Source organism: Cryptomeria japonica, chromosome 3 (assembly GCF_030272615.1).
Source record: "Cryptomeria japonica chromosome 3, Sugi_1.0, whole genome shotgun sequence".
NCBI classification, from domain to species: Eukaryota; Viridiplantae; Streptophyta; class Pinopsida; order Cupressales; family Cupressaceae; genus Cryptomeria; species Cryptomeria japonica.
Genome location: NC_081407.1, coordinates 926,313,451 through 926,333,438, shown reverse-complemented (window position 1 = coordinate 926,333,438; position 19,988 = coordinate 926,313,451).

The window sequence follows — 19,988 nt, the reverse complement described above, 5'->3', positions numbered from 1 at the left end:
TAATGCAGAAAGAAAGAAAAAAAAAGAGAAAAAAAAAAAGAGAAGAGAAAGTGCAGATGTAAATATAGGACTTAAAATGATTCTGTTTCTATTTGAATAAATGTAATTTTTATTTTCTGTGTAAAGATTAGAGAAAGATGACTGTTTAGAAATTCTACCCATTTTTCATATTTGGGCTATTGTAACTTATCATTCTGGAAAGTAATGTAAATTTTTATTATATTTTGATGCCTATTGTGTTGTAGAAGACTACATTTAAATTTGGTCTGTAACATGTTTAGTTACTGCAATATTAAGGAAAAGAAACAGAAAAATGCATTAGGATACATTATTTACTATTCATTAGTTTATTTACTACATTAGTAAGGAAAAGAAAAAGAAATGCAGTAGGGTTATTATTTACTTGCATAGTGTAAATTCTGTAATTTTATGACTATTTTAAAAAAAGGAGTGAACTAGTATTGTTACTTTATGACTGTTAAAAGAAAACCAGAACTATTTCATTTCTGTAGCAAGTTTAAATAAAAGAAAGAAATAAATAGATCTATTCTAAATGCTGTTAGAAGACTTAAAACAGAATGTAGATGGTTAAAAAAAAAAAACCTCAGATCAATATAAGGGTTTTAACCCTATTACTTCAACATTTAGTCATATATATATTTCTATATGTATATAAGTATATATATTGAAAATATATACCTATATATATAGAAAATATATATATATAAGATTTCCTGTATATGTATACCTCTGTAACAACGAAATTTAAAAAAGAAACAAAAACATGTATTCTGAATCCTGTGCATCTCTGTTACAAATCATATAAAATATAATGCAGAATAAACCCTTTTATCCTATATATATATATATATATATATATATATATATATATATATATATATATATATATATATTCTGCATCAAAAAAATATGCTCTGTGGATGCCTGTAGAAGAAAATATCTACATATTCATAAACGATACTATGCATATTATATATATATATATATATATATATATATATATATATATATATATAATATACATAATATACATTGGAAATTCAAAAAAAAAACTACATCTTATACCATTTTTATCAACCCACGAAACTTATTAAAAATGTTGCAAAAAAAAAGGGAAGCAAAGTCTCGCGGGCCACTGTGTGCAACACAGTGGACGGCCACGGCCGAACCACTGTGCTACACACAGTGGGCGGCGCCGAAGGGCACCGCACTGTGTGTAACACAGTGGGCGGTCGCGGCCGCCACTGTGCTACGCACAGTGAACGGCGCCCGCCACTGTGTGTATACACAGTGGGCGGCGGCTATGCCGTCCGCCACTGTGTGAACACACAGTGGGCGGCGCTGCCGCCACTGTGCGTATGCACAGCGGCGCCCGAACCCCTGCAAAAACCTCCGCTCTCCCCGCATGAAACCCTCCGCCTCCGTACCTGCAGTTACAACTCAAAAAAAAAAAGAAAGAAAGCAAACAAAGAAAAAGGGGTAATATAAAACCCTAACCCATTCGGGTTAGGGTATAAAATGGTAAAGAGGAAATAAGGTAAGAGGTAAAATATAAAAAAAAAGAGCAACCCTAACCCAATTTCGGGTTAGGGTTAGCATTTTAGGTAATTAGATATATATATATATATATATATATATATATATATATATATATATTTATATATATATATATATATAGGAGATTTAGATTTGAAACATCAAAATTGATTTTTAATTTATAATGAGGGTTAGAATTTAAGAATTTATAATGTGATATATATATATATATATATATATATATATATATATATATATATATATATAAAAGGGAATTTAAATTGGAAATTTAAAGCTAGATTTTAGTATATAATTTGGGGTTAAGTTTATAATTGAAATATTATGGAATTTTTAAACATTGATTTTAATATATGAAATGGGGTTAATTAATGATAGGATTATTATACGTCCATTTACTCCTTAGGAGATTTGAAATTTTAAAAAAAGGGATTTAAGAATGAAGGGGTTATCAAAATCGGAAACACCATACATCAACTCGATTAATTTAATTAATTAATCAATAGACTTCCCTAATTATATTTGGGGTATTAGGAAAATTTAAAAAGGGGAAATTGTAGAACCAATTTTATGGACCATAAACCCTTTGGGGGTAAGCTTGGGCCAAATTTAATTTAATCGACAAATTAAGAAGTTAGGGAAAATTGGAATTGGCCTTAGCTTATTGTCGGTTTTAGTGGACAAACGACATTGTAGTAATTCGAACCCTCATCAGTTGGATGTATATAATAATTTCGCAGGTGTATCAATTAATCAATAGCATTATCCTTATATGGATTGGGAATGATTTAATACCTTAAGGTAACCAATTATTCCTTGGTTTAATTAGCGACAACTTGTCTTAGGTAATTGAGCTAGCTAACTAATCGGCAATGCAAATTAATCTTCATCAATCAAGTCACTCGCTCGAGTTGGTTATTTAACTTAACCTTAGTAAGTAAGTTAATTACATCCTAGATAAGACAAAACTTTAAATACAGTCGTTATGTATTAGGATTTATAGCGAGTTCATGACGTCAAAAAAAATTTTGTTGTTCCGTTTTTGTGCCCTAAAGTTTGGGCACGACAAACTTGTTCCAAAACTGACTCATTGGATACCAGTTTTGCATAGGCTTTGCCTTCTATCATTTCCTGTTCTTGTGCCTCAGTGTCCATGATGTCTTCATCAATTTGTATGGTGTCACCAGGGTCTTGCTCGGTGACATCAGGATCTTTCTCGGTGACATCAACTATTTCAACTTCAGCTTGCTCACCAGCATCCTTGATTCTAAAGATTTCTTGCCACTTTTCTTTTGTCTCATTTTCTACTTCAATATATAGGCCATTCATCAGTTTTAAGGCTCTTTGTTTGACGAGGAACTTTGTGTTGTATGTTGTCAAATGTTCTTTTATTTCAACTACTGACATGTCTGGAAAGAGATGTACCAGACTTCTTTCTCTAATCTGTTTCTTTGAGTCCATTGCATACTTCCACCTATTGTCAATATGTAAATATAGTTCATTTGGAAGTGACTTAGATAGTTCCAATGGAGCCAATCAGAATTTCAGAAGTGTGCAGATGACAGCTTCTTCTATTTGTCTCTTTTCATCATCAGATCTGGATTCATAATTTACATATCTGAATCATCCAAATCCACCATATTCTTTCAGATTAGCACAGAAATTTTCAACACTATGTACATTTACCTTCTTGCTCTTAACAATCTGAAATTTGCTAGCATCTTCAGACTCTGTGTCACTGGACTCTTTTGCCAAAATGAGTCTCCAAGTAGATTTCTTGTAGGTCTTTGTTACCTTAGGAATAGCAACAGTCTTTGGTTTCTTACTCGGTGACACTACAGATGCTCTTGTGTTTGGGCGCTTTACTAAGGGAGTCGGTGATGCCTTTGATGTGTCTTGTTTCTTCCTCTTCAAAACTTTCCCTTTAGGCAACTCGGTACTTAGTGTAATAGCATCCTCTTGGGCTTCTGATTCCTCCTCAGTGATTACTAGAGTGCCCTTGACAGGTGTGGAGGAAGAACCTTCTCCAAATTTCTTTGATAGTGCCTTGATCATCTTTGTTGCTTTTCTTGTAGCTTTTGGTACTACAATGCTCATCTTTACTTTCTCTTTCACTTCTTCATATGTTCCATACCTCAGCTCGGTAGCATGCCTTGGTAGTGTAAGAAAGACATCTATCTACTGTTGTGTGATGTCAAAGTCAACCTCATAACCCATAGGTGGCAAAGATTGAGTTCTTGGTTCCATAGCATTCACATAGCAGTATTCGATGTCTACTTCAAAACATATGTCATCTTTGTATTTTTCCACTAGCTTGGGTGGAATTCTATACCTGTTATGCATCTTCACTTGAAACTTGCTGAAATAATCATCCATAATATCATTGAAGTTGTCACCTAGACATTTGATAAAGTCATTGATTTGATGGGTGACTGGTCAGTGTAGCTCCCAAACTACTTTACCGACTGTTGGAAAGAATTTTTCAAAATGGAAAAACATGCATAATAACAATGATCCAAACTTTAGTGTATTAGCCGAGTTGTTCTTCTTCGGCTTCCTGATGGTGTTCAGATTCTCAAACAGGTTTTTCAGCAATACTTCACAAAGATCAATTTTCATTCCCTTTTTCACAATTTTGTATGCTAAGTCGACTGTTGCACAGGGTACACTATTTTCCCTTTCTGATTGGAAGAAATAATAACCTATTATTCTAATAGCAAACTTTAGTTCTGCATCAGTGACATTGTTCAGTTTCAGTCCTCTGCAATCTGATTCCACTCTGGTTAAGGTGATCAATTCATTTTGTGATATCATCTTCTGAGCTCGGGCATGATCATAAATAGGGTAACTGGTGATTAGATGAATGATTTCCTTGGTGATTTTGAATGGTTTCTCCTCTAACCACATGAAATCATCGTGAACTCTTCTTAGAACAAATTTGACCCATTGGGGTTTGAAGACATGGGGATAGGTTAAGGCTTCAATCAATCCCTTGATCTTAATGTGCTCATACTTGCTATCCAATTTTCCATCAGTGCACAATTCATCATAGGTGTCTTTGATTTCAATATGACCTAGTTCTTCAACTCAACATTTGGTGAAGAATCTGACATCCTCAACTAGTAAAACTCTATCCAAGATGAGTGAAAATGCAGTTTTTTCATCCAGTTCTGATGCTACTTTGGGAGTTAGAGAGTATTTTAGTGAGGGCTTTTCAACATTCTTAACAATAAAAAGTTCTTGGATCTTCGGTGCCATTATAGATTTCAGATAAAAATTATCAAAAGATCCTTAAGGTTTGAAAACTTTCAAATGACAGATGCTTTTCCTCTTAACAAATATGAAATAGAAATCTTCAATAGATATGATCAGTAAACCATCTTAACAATGCATTGAGATTGATGTAAATACCTTGAATTTCACTTCGGAGGAGGTTTGATCACCTTAGATTCACTTTGCTCTATTCTCTCGAAATCTTGGTAAGTGAAAAATGACCACATAAATGCTTTAAGTACACAATATACCTTATCGGTCTTCGTGCAAGTTAGGTTAAAACATTAAATGCACTCGGTTCCACTAAAGTGATTTACTCTCCTTTTTCTGCTTTAACCGAGTAGCTAGATTTCCTTCATTTATCGACTAGACAAGCTTCCTGTAGTTACCGACTTGACAGGTTTCCTGTATAGTGCTTCAAAATATTTTGATAGAATTTCAAACTTACTAATACATCTTTAACTATGCATATTTTGACTTAAGTACATAATAAAGTAGGAACTGCTAAGATTTAATCTTTTGAGAGAGTGCAGTCCCTTCATACCTTTACTGATTAATTTGGAATAGGTGCACCTAACTCGGTAGGTAAGGTTCTTTCTTCATTTGACACAATTTCCTTCTTTTCCTAAATCATTTGTAATTTGCCTTTTATTTCTTCAGTGTCTCCTCTAGGTTGATCTCTGCAATCTCCAGCCAAGTGTCCAACTTTGTGACAATGAAAACATGTCATACCAGGATTTCTCCATGATCTTTGGTTGTTCATTCCAAACCTTATAAAGCAGTTGGAAATTATATGTCCATATCTTCCACAACATTCACACCATATCATTGTATTGTAATCCCATGTTACTGCAGCATATGATCGGTTAAGTTCTCTGTGAGTTCGATAGCTTCCAGTATTTGCTTGATGTGCAGACCACATATAGTTCTTTTGCTTAAACCAACACTTCTCGGTACTGTGTCCATATCTATTGCAGTTTTTACAAAACCCTTTGAATTTTGCCTTCTTATTGTTGCTAGTAGACTTTGTCCTACATTGGTTAAATGTGTGACCATATTTATTGCAATTGTAACAATAATCGTTGGACTTAGTGACATTTGGTTGCTTACCTTTTCTGATTTGGCACATGTTGGCAGTATGACCTTGATTTCCACAATAGTTGCAAATAGGCTTCTTTCTTTTGATGTTCTTCTTGATTCCAGCTTGCTTTGATGATTCTCCTCTCTCGATAGTATGAATTCCCTTCTCGGTAGAGTCTTTTCCTTTGTAACCAAGTCCTGCATCTTTGTTGGGTCTTCTTGTATTTAGTTGCTCATCCAACATCTTTGATGCTTCATAACTCTTCTTCAATGTTTCTTTGGATTTATTTTCTATTTCAAGTTCATCAGTCAACCTTGATACTTCAAGTTTCAATGCTTGATTCTCATCATCTTTCTGATTTGCTTCATGATGTGCATAACCTAGCTGATCTGATAGATTTTGTTGAATCCCAGCCATTCTTATGATTTCATCATTCTTTTCAGATACCAATGCTTCAAGTTGTTGTTTCTCTTTTTTTAGATCTCTTACTTTATCCTTGGCTGTCCTCAATGCATCAAGATTTTCAGTCATCTGTGTGCTGAAATGCTCATGTTCTCTTTTCATTGCTTTTAGCTGATCAGTTAGTGCTTTGTTCTTTTCTTTCAACACTTCAATCATTTTTTCAGTCTCTTCAGACATACTGTTCTCAAATGATGTCTCAGTTTGTTCTACTAACTCTTGAGAGTCTTATAAATCATCAAATAATCTTCTTCTCACTTTCAATGATTTTTGCATTTGTCTTTGCATGTCTGCAATCACTTGATTAGCATTATCCAACTCTTCTTGCAGATATACAATTCTCTAAGATTGTTTATAGCCTTCCATTGATAAGATCTTTCTCTTTAGGCAGTTAAACCCTTTTCCAAGATTGAAGCTCTGATACCAATTGTTAGGCCCAATATGGAAAGCTAATGTACTGAGAGAGGAGGGGTGAATCAATACTTCAAAACTCTTCTTGAACAATAACTTTACTGTTAAGTATAAACTGGATAGTGCAGTAACATAATATAATGCTAAGACAAATAAGTGACAATCATACATGATTCACTCCATAACACATATTTTGGTTACACAGAAACTCTTGGTTAGAGAGAAAAACTATGGTGGGGATGGTACCCACAACTTCACTACTGCAATAATAAAGGTTGCTCGGTTAGAGCTACATGTTTAGCTATTTCTGATAGCTTACCCTGTTAGGAGTATCAAGATCTATTAGATCTACCTTGCTAAAGGATTTTACAACACTTATTCTAAATGTTGTACCTGGTTAGAGGCTTTACAATTTATAGACTTAGTTAAAGTCTTTTACCCTATTAAAGGTGTCTCTTATAGCTTCAAAATATTACAATAAATCATTACAAATATCTGCAACTTTACATCTGGAATGTTATAGCAGATTCTATGTGCTCAAAATAAGATCACTTTACATATAGCATACCTTGGTAACCCATAAAATAACTCGGTAAACCCTTCTATTTATTCTATTCTTTGACTGTTCTTTGAAATCCTTCTCGGTGACCTCTGTGTCTTTGTAACAATCATAACACTTAGTGCTTTCACATGTCTTACTTCATACACCACTATATCTCTTTCTTTCACTGCATGTATATTTTCTGATCTCAATCCATGATGTATAAATAGATCTCTTATGTCTATGATCTGATTATTGCTTCGATCTTACAAACATGATTTTTTCGAATGAATAACTATACAAAATATTTCATTGGTTAGATGACCTCAAAATCATACACAATCTTTAAGTGCAATTTCCAATGTGATAACGGTTAATTGTTCCTCGATCTTTGTAACATGTTTCCCATATATGTCCAGGTTCAGTGAATCTGGTTAAACGTTTCACTCAGTGTATATCAACTTGGTATATCATTATTGTTGCTTGGTAGACATGGAATGATACTTGATAGACAGCTCGGTGGATACTGGGCTCTGTGAATACTTTCTTCTTTAACCGACTGTATTGTGCATACTGATTGAATGTTTCAGTAGAGATAACCAACTAGAGTATATAGAATAACTTTGAACATAAGACTAATGACAATCTTAGTAAGTAGTAACACACACTTCTATGAGAGTTCTTTGTATCTAGTTTTCATCTCTCTTTTGGGGGAGGGTTTTTTCCCATTGGTTTTTTCTCTCTTTCCTCTCTTTGTGGGAGATTTCATTTGCATTTGTACATGGGTACCTAACATGGCCTCGTAGCTGGGACCCATCTTGCATTTATTTGTTGCATTTTAGACTTTAGTGCATTCCCCTAAGTTGCACTTAAGGGGGTGTGTTTGTATAAATAATTATTCATCATGGATATTATTACACTTACTTAAGTTTACTTAGGAAATGCATTTCATAGTAGTTTGGGTATGAGACACTTGGGTGTTTGTGCCACATTGGGATAGTGTGTGTAGGAGAATTTCCACCTTTTATGGTGTTGATCTTGTTGTTACACTCCATATTTAGTGGGTGATCCACCTCATGTGGACTATTATATTGTTTCTCCTACCTACCCTTGTTTCTTATTGAGCCACATGTCATGTTTGTGTGCTCACATATACATAAGCCTTGCCTATATAAGCAGGCTCATCTACATTGTATGAAAATGGAACAATTGATCATTTATCTATTGATGAGAATACAGTTTATTCTTAACCTATATTTTGTCTCTCTATTGTACTTTTCATTGAGCTTTTTATCTTGGCAAAATCTAACACTCCTCATCATCCATTTCTCTTCTTTGTCTTGGTTCACCACTAGTGCTAGCTTCTTTTCCTTTTCTGGATGGTACAATAGAAGCTTTAAAAGCTAATTCAGTCTTTTGAACACTGCCATCAAATTTATCTCATAGGCTATCAACTTTGCAATGATGGAGTCTAGGGATACCTTAGTCTTGTCTATTGATCTCAACTCCTGAATAGCAACAACCCTTATTGCATAGACCGGTAATAAGGATCTCAGGACTTTGCTTACTATGGTGGAATCTTCCATTTTACCAGCTGCACTCTTGATATCTCCAACAATGGTTTTGATTCTTATTCCATACTGTTGAATGGTCTCACCTTCAACCATCCACATGTCTTCAAAATTCCCTCTAAGGCTTTCTTCCTTAGCTTGTTTTACATGCTCATCACCACCATAGATATTTTCAAGAGTATCCCATACTTCTTTGGGATTTACTTTATCTTGGACATCAATAAACTCAATGTCAGAAAAACTACTAATTAGGGCTTCCTTGACTTGCCCATTCTCCTGCATCTCTCTCTTTTGGTCATCGGTGAGAGTACCAATAGGGGAAAAATAAGCATTCTCAACATAGGTCTAGTGTTGAGCACCCATGCTTTTGATGTATATCTTCATTCTATCTTTCCATATACTAAAACTATCTCTGTTGAACTTTCAACCTTCCCTCTTCATCATTAGACTGGGATCTTTTCCTCAAGCGGTTAAGCTTATAACCCAGAGGACCTAGAGGATGCTCTGATACCAATTGATAACTCAATGATAAATGGATAGTACAAAACTGGTACTGAGAGGGGGGGTGAATCAATACAGAAAAAAACACAATCCTAAACCGGTTTTGTCAGCAAACACTATTCTTTGATAGACAAACAGTAACACTGGTCTTAAACAAAGTACAACTGGCAAAACCCAGAATAACTGAGACAAGCATAAACCGGTTGACACTTATCTTTTCATACAATCTAATACTTCATTTCCATTTCACCCTAGTGCATGAATAGGTAATCTATCATCAAATATATATAAATAGCTAGATTAGCATGATTTACCTTCAGACACAAATCACTTAAACCATCACATGACACACAAATTTTTCATGTGGAAACCCAACTGGGAAAAACCACGATGGGGATGAATACCCACAAGCTGAATTTTGAACTCTTTAGAAGTCTGCTCTGTTAGGAGCCTTGTCCGTTTAAAGACTGATACAATAGGTTCTGTTAGGAACTGATCCTGTTAGGGATCACCTGGTTAAGGGATGGCTAGAATACCCGGTTAGGGGTTAAACCCTGTTGAAGGTTACCTTGTTAGAGGATTTCAAGAACTCAATGGTTTTGAGTCACCTTGTTAAAGGATTTATAGTAAGCCGGTTAAATCTACTCTGTTAAGGGATTTCCCAACTATTGAAGTGGTTATAGATCAACAGGTATTACAATGATCTGGGAATAGCACTCAATGCCAATGCAGATCCGCTTTAGCTCCTCTTCACCTTTTGCACTTACACTCTGCAGGTATCACTTCTCTCTTCTGGCCTGGCAAGGATCACGTATCTCTTCACTTGGATACTCACACATAACTTTTTCCAACAACCTCAAAAAGAAACACAACATCGACCTTATAGGAAATAGATAGGTCGGTAGCATAAACCCTAAACCCTAAACCTCTTAGGTTGAGCAACTCAAACGATTCAATCCTGGCCATTGAGAACATTGCATTAAATGCAATAGTCTTGAACCAATCTCAAGACATTCTCCATCATTCATTTTCCACCGATTTCATGGCGACTGATAACCCATCACGCATTATCACCGTTTATAGGCTTCGCACATTCTCGAGGTAGATTGGGACAATCTCCCTCATGCAAGATCCTTCACGTGCATAAGGTTGATGTGGCAACATGATATGTTCTTCATTACAATGCTAACTCATCACACAAAGTCACCGATTGAGTCACATAGGCCTGAAGTACTTCAACTGAAAACCCTGAAGTTGAGACTACCAACCGATAGTCATACAAAGCTTCCATGTACCAGTTCCCATAACCACATGTCGGTTCACCTTGAAAAAACACACCGCTTCACTTTGGCACATATACCGGTTCACAATGTTATACCGGTTCTTACATATACTAGTTCTTGGTAACATACCAATTCTCTCTTCTTTAGCATATTGACATCAATGACAACATACAATGTCATCATGTCCTCATACCAGTTCACATAATGCCAACAATCTCCCCCTTTGGCATTGATGGTAATATACAAAGATATCTCTCCACTTCACATCTTCTCCCCCAATTTCTGTAGATATCTTCTTTGCTTCACTTCTTCTCCCCCTTTGACAACAATGCTAAAGTGGAGGCACAAGCTTCCCTGTTCCATTATGTTGCTCCCCCTGAGGAGTATCATCCTTCAACACATCAATCCTGAAGAAAAATTTGACTATGCAATACTTGACTGATGTTGAGCATATACCTTTAGTTTACCTCCTGAAGGGGCAGCACCCATAATTCACCTCTTAAGTATATAAACGTAGCCTTTGGGAGAGGCTTGGTGAATATGTCTGCTAACTGCTCCTTACTGGAAACATGTTCTAGTGCAATCTCATTGTTCTGAACCTTTTCCCTTAAGAAATGATACTTAAGTTAAAAGTGCTTGGTTCTAGAATGTAAAACCGAATTCTTGGAGATGTTAATTGCACTAGTATTGTCACAAAATATACTTAACGGTTCAAGTACAGGAACTTTGAAGCCATTCAAAACATGCTTCATCCAAATTGTCTGAGTGCAGTTCATGAAAGCTACAACATACTCTACTTCCATTGTAGACTGAGAGATACAACTCTGCTTCTTACTCATCCATGAGACTAGTCTACCACCGAGAAAGAATGCACCACTGGTTGTGTTCTTCTAGTTGTCCACATTACCTGCCCAATTAGCATCTATAAATACTTTCAGGTTGAAATCCTTGCTATATGGATACCACAATCCATAATCAATAGTTCCCTTCTATTTGTGTTTTGTGTGGTAATGGGGAGGAAGATTTCTCACACCTGTTCTTCAGATATCCCTTCTCGATGCTTATTTGGCATTATTGGTGGGGGGTGTGGAAGCATCCTTGTGTCCAGGAGGACTCTCTGGTGGAGTTATGGAGCAGTTTGGGTTGACCTCCTATCTTGTCCTCCTTCATCCAGAGTGTCTGGTATATTGGGCCCATCTTCATTCTATGGTAGATCTGGCTTGAGAGGAACATAAGGATCTTTCATGAGGTTAGATTGTTTGTTCAGCAAGTTTGGAATAGGATCATTGCCATGATCCAGGAGATAGTGGAAGCTAAATGTGAGGTGAATTTTTCATTGAGTAGAGATGAGGCAGACATTGTGAGTAGGTTTGGCCTGTAAGAGTTGTCTCATGCCTCAGCTTGTGTTAGGAGAGGTAGAAGGGCTATGAAGAAGGTGCAAAGGGTGGGAAGGTGGATACCCCCTCAAGATGGGATTATCAAGATTAACACTAATGGCTCATCTAGGGGTAACCTAGGCCCAGCTGGCGTTGGGGGTGTTGGCAGGAATAGTAGGGGGGGGGGTAGTTTTCCTCTTTTCGATTCATAAAGGGAGGCACTCTAATAATTTTATGGAGGGATTTGCAATTATCTATGCCCTTGAACGGTCTTGGGAGCTGGGACAAAGGCAGGTGATTTGTGAATCAAACTCACAAATTGTTGTTAACTTGTTAAATGAGAAGAAGGTACATGGGATCTAGTGGCAGTTGGCAGGGATTGTGCAGCAGATTCTCCATATTAGTTCTTTAATGGAGCAGGTGTCTTTCATCCACATCCCTAGAGAATGGAATAGAGTTGTTGATTGTCTAGAAAAGTGGGCCTCGGAACATGGTAGTGATTGGAAGGTTGAAGGTTGGGAGTATCTCTTTGAGGATCAATCTCAGGACTTGTAGAAGATTTTTAGTGAGGATATGGAGGGTCATGTTGTTGGTTGAAGCAGGGATGGCTTGATGGTTTTGTCCTGGGGCTTGGGGCTCTCGCTTTCTTTGTAATTTTTGTTCTTGAATTTGAATAAATTTTTTACCCCTTTTATTCAAAAAGAAAGATTCCTAGTGTTGGAAACCTTGCTCTGATACCAAAATGTCATGCCCAAACTTTTGGGAAAAAACGGAACAACAAATTTTTTATTTTTTTTAACAACCTAATAAAACTAATTATGCTAAAATAAAGATGCAATAGCAAGGTCTTGTCTTAACTATGTTTAAACTCTGGAAATCAAAAGAGAAATTTACTATAGTTAAACTATGTAACTTAATCAAGCACGCGAAAGTAAATTAAATGTGGAAAATCAACTCTCCAAAAGAATTGTTAATATTTTGTTTATTAATAAATTAATTTAAACAAAAAGCTCTAACCAAAAATGACAAGAGATGTTATTAACCTCAAATACCCTTTTAATTGCTCTAGGAATTAATTAAATTAATTCTAACATTTAGATTATTAAAATTTAATAATCAAATGAGCAATAAATATAATGTCTCAAATTTCACTAAAGGGGCTAAGTTAATCCTTAATAAAATTTTCCCTATAAATTTTAATTAATGCTCGCCAAATAAATAGACCCCTAAGGTCTAATTATTAATTAAGCATTTATTGATATTTATCCATTTAAATACAACCAATTAGATTTCAACTTAACCTCTTACACACACACACACACACACACACACACACATATATATATAATAGAAATACCCAAACTAAACTACACATACACAATTTTGTACACATATAAATATAAATATATATAAATACACATATAAGCAAAATTAAAATTAATAAAAATTAATTGTTACCACATAAACATGGGATACCCTATTCAAATTTTGAATAGGGTTCCCCCCTTTTATTCACATAAATAAGAATATAAATTGTGTGAGCTTGAATTTCATCCTCAAAATGTTACCTGTTATAAGTTAGTTTCACAAAATACAATGGAAATGCATACAGGAAATCCAAAATCCACCAATGAATCTACATAAAATACATACTAAAAGAAAACATTAGTTTTCCTTCATGGCTTATGTCTCATTGTGTCCTAACTCCACTGTTCCTGGTTGCAGATGGTGTGCTCTCAGATAATGCATTGTTGGCTTCCAAGATGGCATATGAAGAATGGACTGATAACTTGTAGTTAACTAATACTATGATATGCAAATGCTACATGATTATGCTAAAATGATTATGATAAAATGCTATATGATATTTGCTATTACTATTTGTTATTTGCTTCAAAAACTCAAGGATGCATATGATCAATTTGAAGAGTAACTTGAAGATTAACTCTCTCAACTGAAGCTCTTGATTTTATAGACTTTGAGAGGATAAGATGATGTGACTCAAACCAATGGTCCTGATCAGATCTACAGATTTGAATGGCTATGAGCAAAGTTGAAGGTTGAGAGAAAGGGGGAAGGATAAGACAAGTGTCACTCATATCACTTTGACTGGGTCGCTGACTGAGAGAATTTAGGGATGGTTGGAGAAGATTTAGGCATGATAGGACAAGTGGACTCAAGTCCTTCCTAAGATGTAGGGAGTGTTGGAGAGAATATAGGAAATGGTTATGAAATATGTGTACGTACACAATTTTCATTAAGTTTGGAAGTTGGAGATAAATGATAAATTAATATTTAAGAAATATTAATTTCCTTAGCCACATGTTTGATGAGTTGGCCAAGGGAAAATGAAGTGGAGATGGAAGAATGAGTTGGATAAGGGATTAAATAATTTAAGAATTATTTAATATTTGAGACTATAGGATAGGAGAATAACCATTAAATATTGGATATTTAATTGCTTGGAGGGGATAATTAAATATTAGATATTTAATTAACTTGGTTAGAGGAATAATTAAATATTAGATATTTAATTAATTAGAGGAATAAGATAGATGAATTAATTAATAAAATATTAATTAATAGAAAGACACGAAAATGAATTAAATAAATTAATCTTTTCAAATTAACTTATTTAATAGAAGAATAATAATTAAATAAATATTAAATATTTATTTAATTGCTCATAGCCAATTTTTATGTGTATACATTTTTCCTCTCTTTGAAATGATGTGAAGGAAACATTGTTTCAAAGATTAAATCAAGTCTCAATAGTGCACCTGATGAAGATGAAAATCCTGATTGTGTGCCCTCTTAGGAGATTGATCGTGAAATTGTCAAAAATTCTGGTTTGAATGATTGATTTCATGATAATTGATAAAAAATTTAGTCAATTAAATTCATTTGGAAAAAAAAATTAAATTTTCCCATTGAAATTAATTACTCTTCAAATAGTAAATATAAAATTAACCAAGGCTTTTTTTAACTTCATTGTTATCCTTGTCAGCTTTTGTTTGAAAATATTCTTGCTGAGGTGGCGAAATAGTGATTCTAATGGAGTGTCATCGATTTGAGCAAGTTCGACGTTACCAACGACCTGTCAAGTATGGGTATCTGGTATGTATCTTATCCTCAACCTTGTTTTCAAGTTTTAATTCAAAATTTCATTTTTTAGGCACGTTTTTGGATTTTTTCAATTTTTTTGATTTTTTCAGCATTATCTTTTGCAGTTTGTTTTAGCGCTTATGCAACTAGGTTTAGCACAAATGCTTAGATTAGTGCATATGCTTGGTATGTTAGCGCGTATGTTCAAGATGTTAGCACATATGTATAGGGTAGCGCAAATGTGTTGTTTGTTAGCGCATATGCCCAGAAAGATAGTGCTTTTGCATGGATTAGCATTTATGCCTCTAGTTTTAGTGCTTTTGTTAAAAAGGATAGCACACATGCACTAAGTTAGCACATTTGCATTTAGATTTAGCACATTTGTTGTAGTTTGGTGCAAATGCTCAATAGGATAGTACTTTTGCTTAAATTGATATTTTTGATAAGTGCAAAAGCTAAAAATCACTTTGATAAGAGCAAAAGCTAAAAATCACTTTGATAAGTGCAAAAGCTAAAAATCACTTTGATAAGTAGATTTAACATGTTTAATATGCATTGATGATGAAATAGGGTCTTGATTTAGCGATTTCGTGATTGCGTGATTGATAGATAGCTTTGATTATCTTGTTTGATTGATAGGATTGATTAGCTTGATTGATAGATAGCTTTGATTAGCATGATTGATTGATAGGTTGATTTGCTTGATTGATTGATAGCTTTGATTAGCTTGATTGATTGAGTAGCTCTAAGAAACTAATTTAGTTTCTGATGTAAGAGCTTAGAAAAGGTTTTGAGTAAACTCAGTGTTTGACAGAAAACCATGATTGATAGGTTTTAAAATGTTTTGATAGCATAAGTTGCTTCAATTTGATTTGATAGATAGATTTGATGATTCAATTTGATTTGATAGATAGATTTGATGATTCAGGTTGATTTGATAGATAGATTTGATGATTCAATTTAATTTGATTTGATAGATTTGATGATTCAATTTGATTTGATTGATTTCTCTTAAAAAAATAGGAGAAACTTGATGTTCTCCAGTGTTGGGAGAAATTACCCGCAGTGCGTCATTTAGTTCCGGAGTTGACCCAGTCTAAGATTAGACACAAAGATGTCTATGATTTAGGTCATTTATTATATATGTTGTTGGTATTTTGGTATGGTTTTGTCATTGATGTCAAAACCTACTGAATACACCTACTTTGGAGATCCAGCAACATTCACCGGCAAGCAAGTAAACTGTGCAACAATTACTGGTATATGGTTCACCGGCAGGATATATTGTTCATCGGTACCTGGAATGATATGGAAGACACTTGGTAATGTCAAAGACATCATGTGGACATTATATTTTGAATAAATAATCATTGGTATATTCATATTTGCATATTTTCTTTTACTGGCAAATAGGTCCAGGTTATCTAGGGTTACACCGGCAGGTTTATCTTTTCCAGATCAGAATGGCACACTATGGAGATGATTTATTATTGTTGTAAATGCATTAAGCCGACATGTTCAATCAGTTATTGCATTAGATATTATATTGTATGTAAAATGTTTTTATTGTAATATCTTGTAGAGCCGACCTACTAAAATTGGTCTTAGGGTATGGTATAAATGTAAGATCTTATTTGTAAGATCAAGTGTGGAATGCGAAAAAGAATTAAGTGAAGGTATATGCAAGATCAAGTAGGGATATACATGAAGAAATCATTTGAAGGTGAAGTTAGGTTTTTGTAGAAGCATATCAGTATTACATTGGTACTGAATCTAGCATATGAAGATGTTATTTTGTGCAGTACATTCTTATTGGATTTAACAATCCAACTGTAGTCAGTGTGACTCCCATTTTGTGATTGAGCAGTGAGCTCTAGGTTGTTGGCCTTTCGGCATGTGCAGACCCCATTTATGTACACTTACTATCTACAGTAGTATCATTTGATTGTGGGTAAGGTTTCCCACCGTGGTTTTTCCCCTTATAGGGTTTCCACGTACAAATATTAGTGTCATGTGTTGTGGATGACTTTATGTTTATGTTTCATGCATTAATCCTTATCGGTATAGCAATTTACTGTTAACACTATCTACAGGCATACTTAACAGGTTTACTGGTATTAAGCATTAAGTTGGTTAATAAGTTTTTGGTTTGAATTTATTTGACAACTGATTCACCCCCCCCCCTCTCAGTTGTCTCTGAAACCTAACAATTGGTATCAGAGCTTAGTCCTCTTTTGCAGAAGTTTAACAACTTGAGGAGATCCAATGTCTACTAATTACTTCAGGAAGGACAGTCCTAAACTTGATGGAACCAACTAAGGGATATGGAAGATCAGAATGGAGACACATCTGAATTGCATTGGTAAAGACATCTGAGAAGTTACTAAGAATGGTTATACTACTATTGTAGCTGGTCAGACTGCTCCAACTACTTTAGCCAAAGATGAAGAAAATGATTGCAAAGCAAGACAAGCACTTTTGAGTGCATTATCAGATCAACAAATCATGGGATTATCAGATAGGTCTACTACTAAAGCTATTTGGGATCATTTGGAAACACTGAATGAAGGAGATTCCATAGTCAAAATTGCAAAAACTTGAAAGCTTCTGAGTCAGGTATGAACATCTGAAAATGGAAGAAGATGAAAGGATTTCTGCTTTTATGGAAAGAGTAAATGAAATTGTTTTGGATATTAAATGTTGTGGAGGAACCTTGAGTGAGGATGAAATTGTTTCAAAAATCTTAAGAGGTTTTCCACCAGCATATAAAATGAAGGTTACTACTATAAATGAGTTGAGAACAATGCCTAATACATCAGTAACTAGGGATACATTGATTGGAAAACTTTCAGCCTTTGAAATTGAGGAATTTGGTCCTGTTGCTATAAAGACTCATTTGGCCTTTAAAGAAACAACATCATCTGCTCCATCATTTGACAAATCAGACTGGAGAGCCTTTTATGCAAGAGAACTTGAAGAATCCAGAAGGGAGAATGAAGAGCTTGAAGAGCTTGAAGCACTATTTGCAAGGAAAATGCCAAAAGGTCTAATTGGAAGTAAGTATGAAGGTAAAGCACCCTTTAAATGTTTTAACTACAATAAGATTGGTCATATGGCTTCAAGATGCCCTAATAGATATGTTAGACTAAGAGAAGAAGCTAGAAGAATATACATGCCTAATCCTGAATATCAAAGATACAGATTTAAGAAGAACAAAGATAAATCTTGTTAAATTGCTGATGAAGGTGTGACTGATGATTCTGGTGAGGATCCAGCAGACAATGGATGGGTTTTTGTTGCTATAACATAAGATCAACTGACACCTACAGCTCAACTGGTAGAACAAGCCCTAGCAGCTAAAGTTGAAACAAAGGATGAATGGATTATTGACTCAGGATGCTCACAGCATATGACTGGAGACAAAGGTAAATTCTTGAACTTTCAAGAATACAATAGAGGTTTAGTAAGATTTGGAGATGACAAAGCCTCTTCAATCAAAGGTGAGGGTTCAATATCTCTTGATGGTAAACATAACCCTGACAATGTCTACTATGTTGAAGGATTGAAGCATAATCTTTTAAGTGTTGGTCAATTAGTTGAGAAAGGATTTCAGTTACAATTTAAAAATGGAAAATGCAAAATCATGAATAGAACTGGTTTGGAAATTGCAACCGGTAATCAGACTAGAGGCAATATCTTTCATTTGAATAACAGCAAAAAGGCATGCTTAATTGCACATATAGATGAAAGTTGGTTATGGCATAAGAGATTGTGTCATGTAAATTTTGATTGCATGGTAAAAATCAGTACTTTTAAGGCAGTTAGAGATCTACCTAAAATGTGAAACCTCAGAATACAGTTTGTAAGGAATGTCAATTTGGAAAACAAGTTAGAGCTAGTTTCAAAAGTACTCCAGAAAAATCCAATAATGCTCTTGACTTAATTCACACTAATTTATGTGGTCCAGTTAGAACTAAAAGCTTACAAGGTGATAGATATTTCATGCTAATTATTGATGATTATTCTAGAATGTGTTGGGTTACTTTTCTCAGAGAAAAATCAGAAGCACTTGGTAAGTTAAAACTATTCAAAGCAATGGTTGAAAATGAAACCGGTAAGAAAATCAAATGTTTAAGATTAGATCAGGGAGGAGAATTCACATCTAAGGACTTTAATACATTTTGTGAAATGAATGGAATCAAAAGACAGTTATCAGCACCTCGGACACCACAGCAGAATGGAGTTGTTGAAAGGAAAAATAGAACTATCTTGGATGTAGCTAGAAGTATATTATCAGAAGCAAATCTACCACATGTGTATTGGAGAGAGGCAGTTAGCACTGCTGTCTATACATTCAGCAATGTTCACATCAAAGGTGAAACTGGTAAGACCCCTCATGAACTATGGTTTGGTAATACTCCTACTCTTAAGTATTTCAGAATTTTTGGAAGTAAATGTTATATTAGAAGAGATGAGTATATTGGCAAATTTGATCCTAGAAGTGATGAAGGAATATTTCTTGGTTATTCATCTAAGAGCAAGGCATATAGATGTTTTAATAAAATATTGTAGAAAATTGTTGAAAGTACAAATGTAAAGATTGATGAACAATTCAGAGGAACTTTGAGGTATATAGACTCTGAACCGGCAACAAAAATTGTGACAAATGAACCTATATTGAATCCATCGGTACAGAATGAAGATCCAGTTACCCTGGTATCATCAGAAGATTCCACAATAATTGAAGAACAACAACAAACTAAAACACCCCAGTATGTAAGATTGAATCATTCTAAAGATCAGATAATTGGA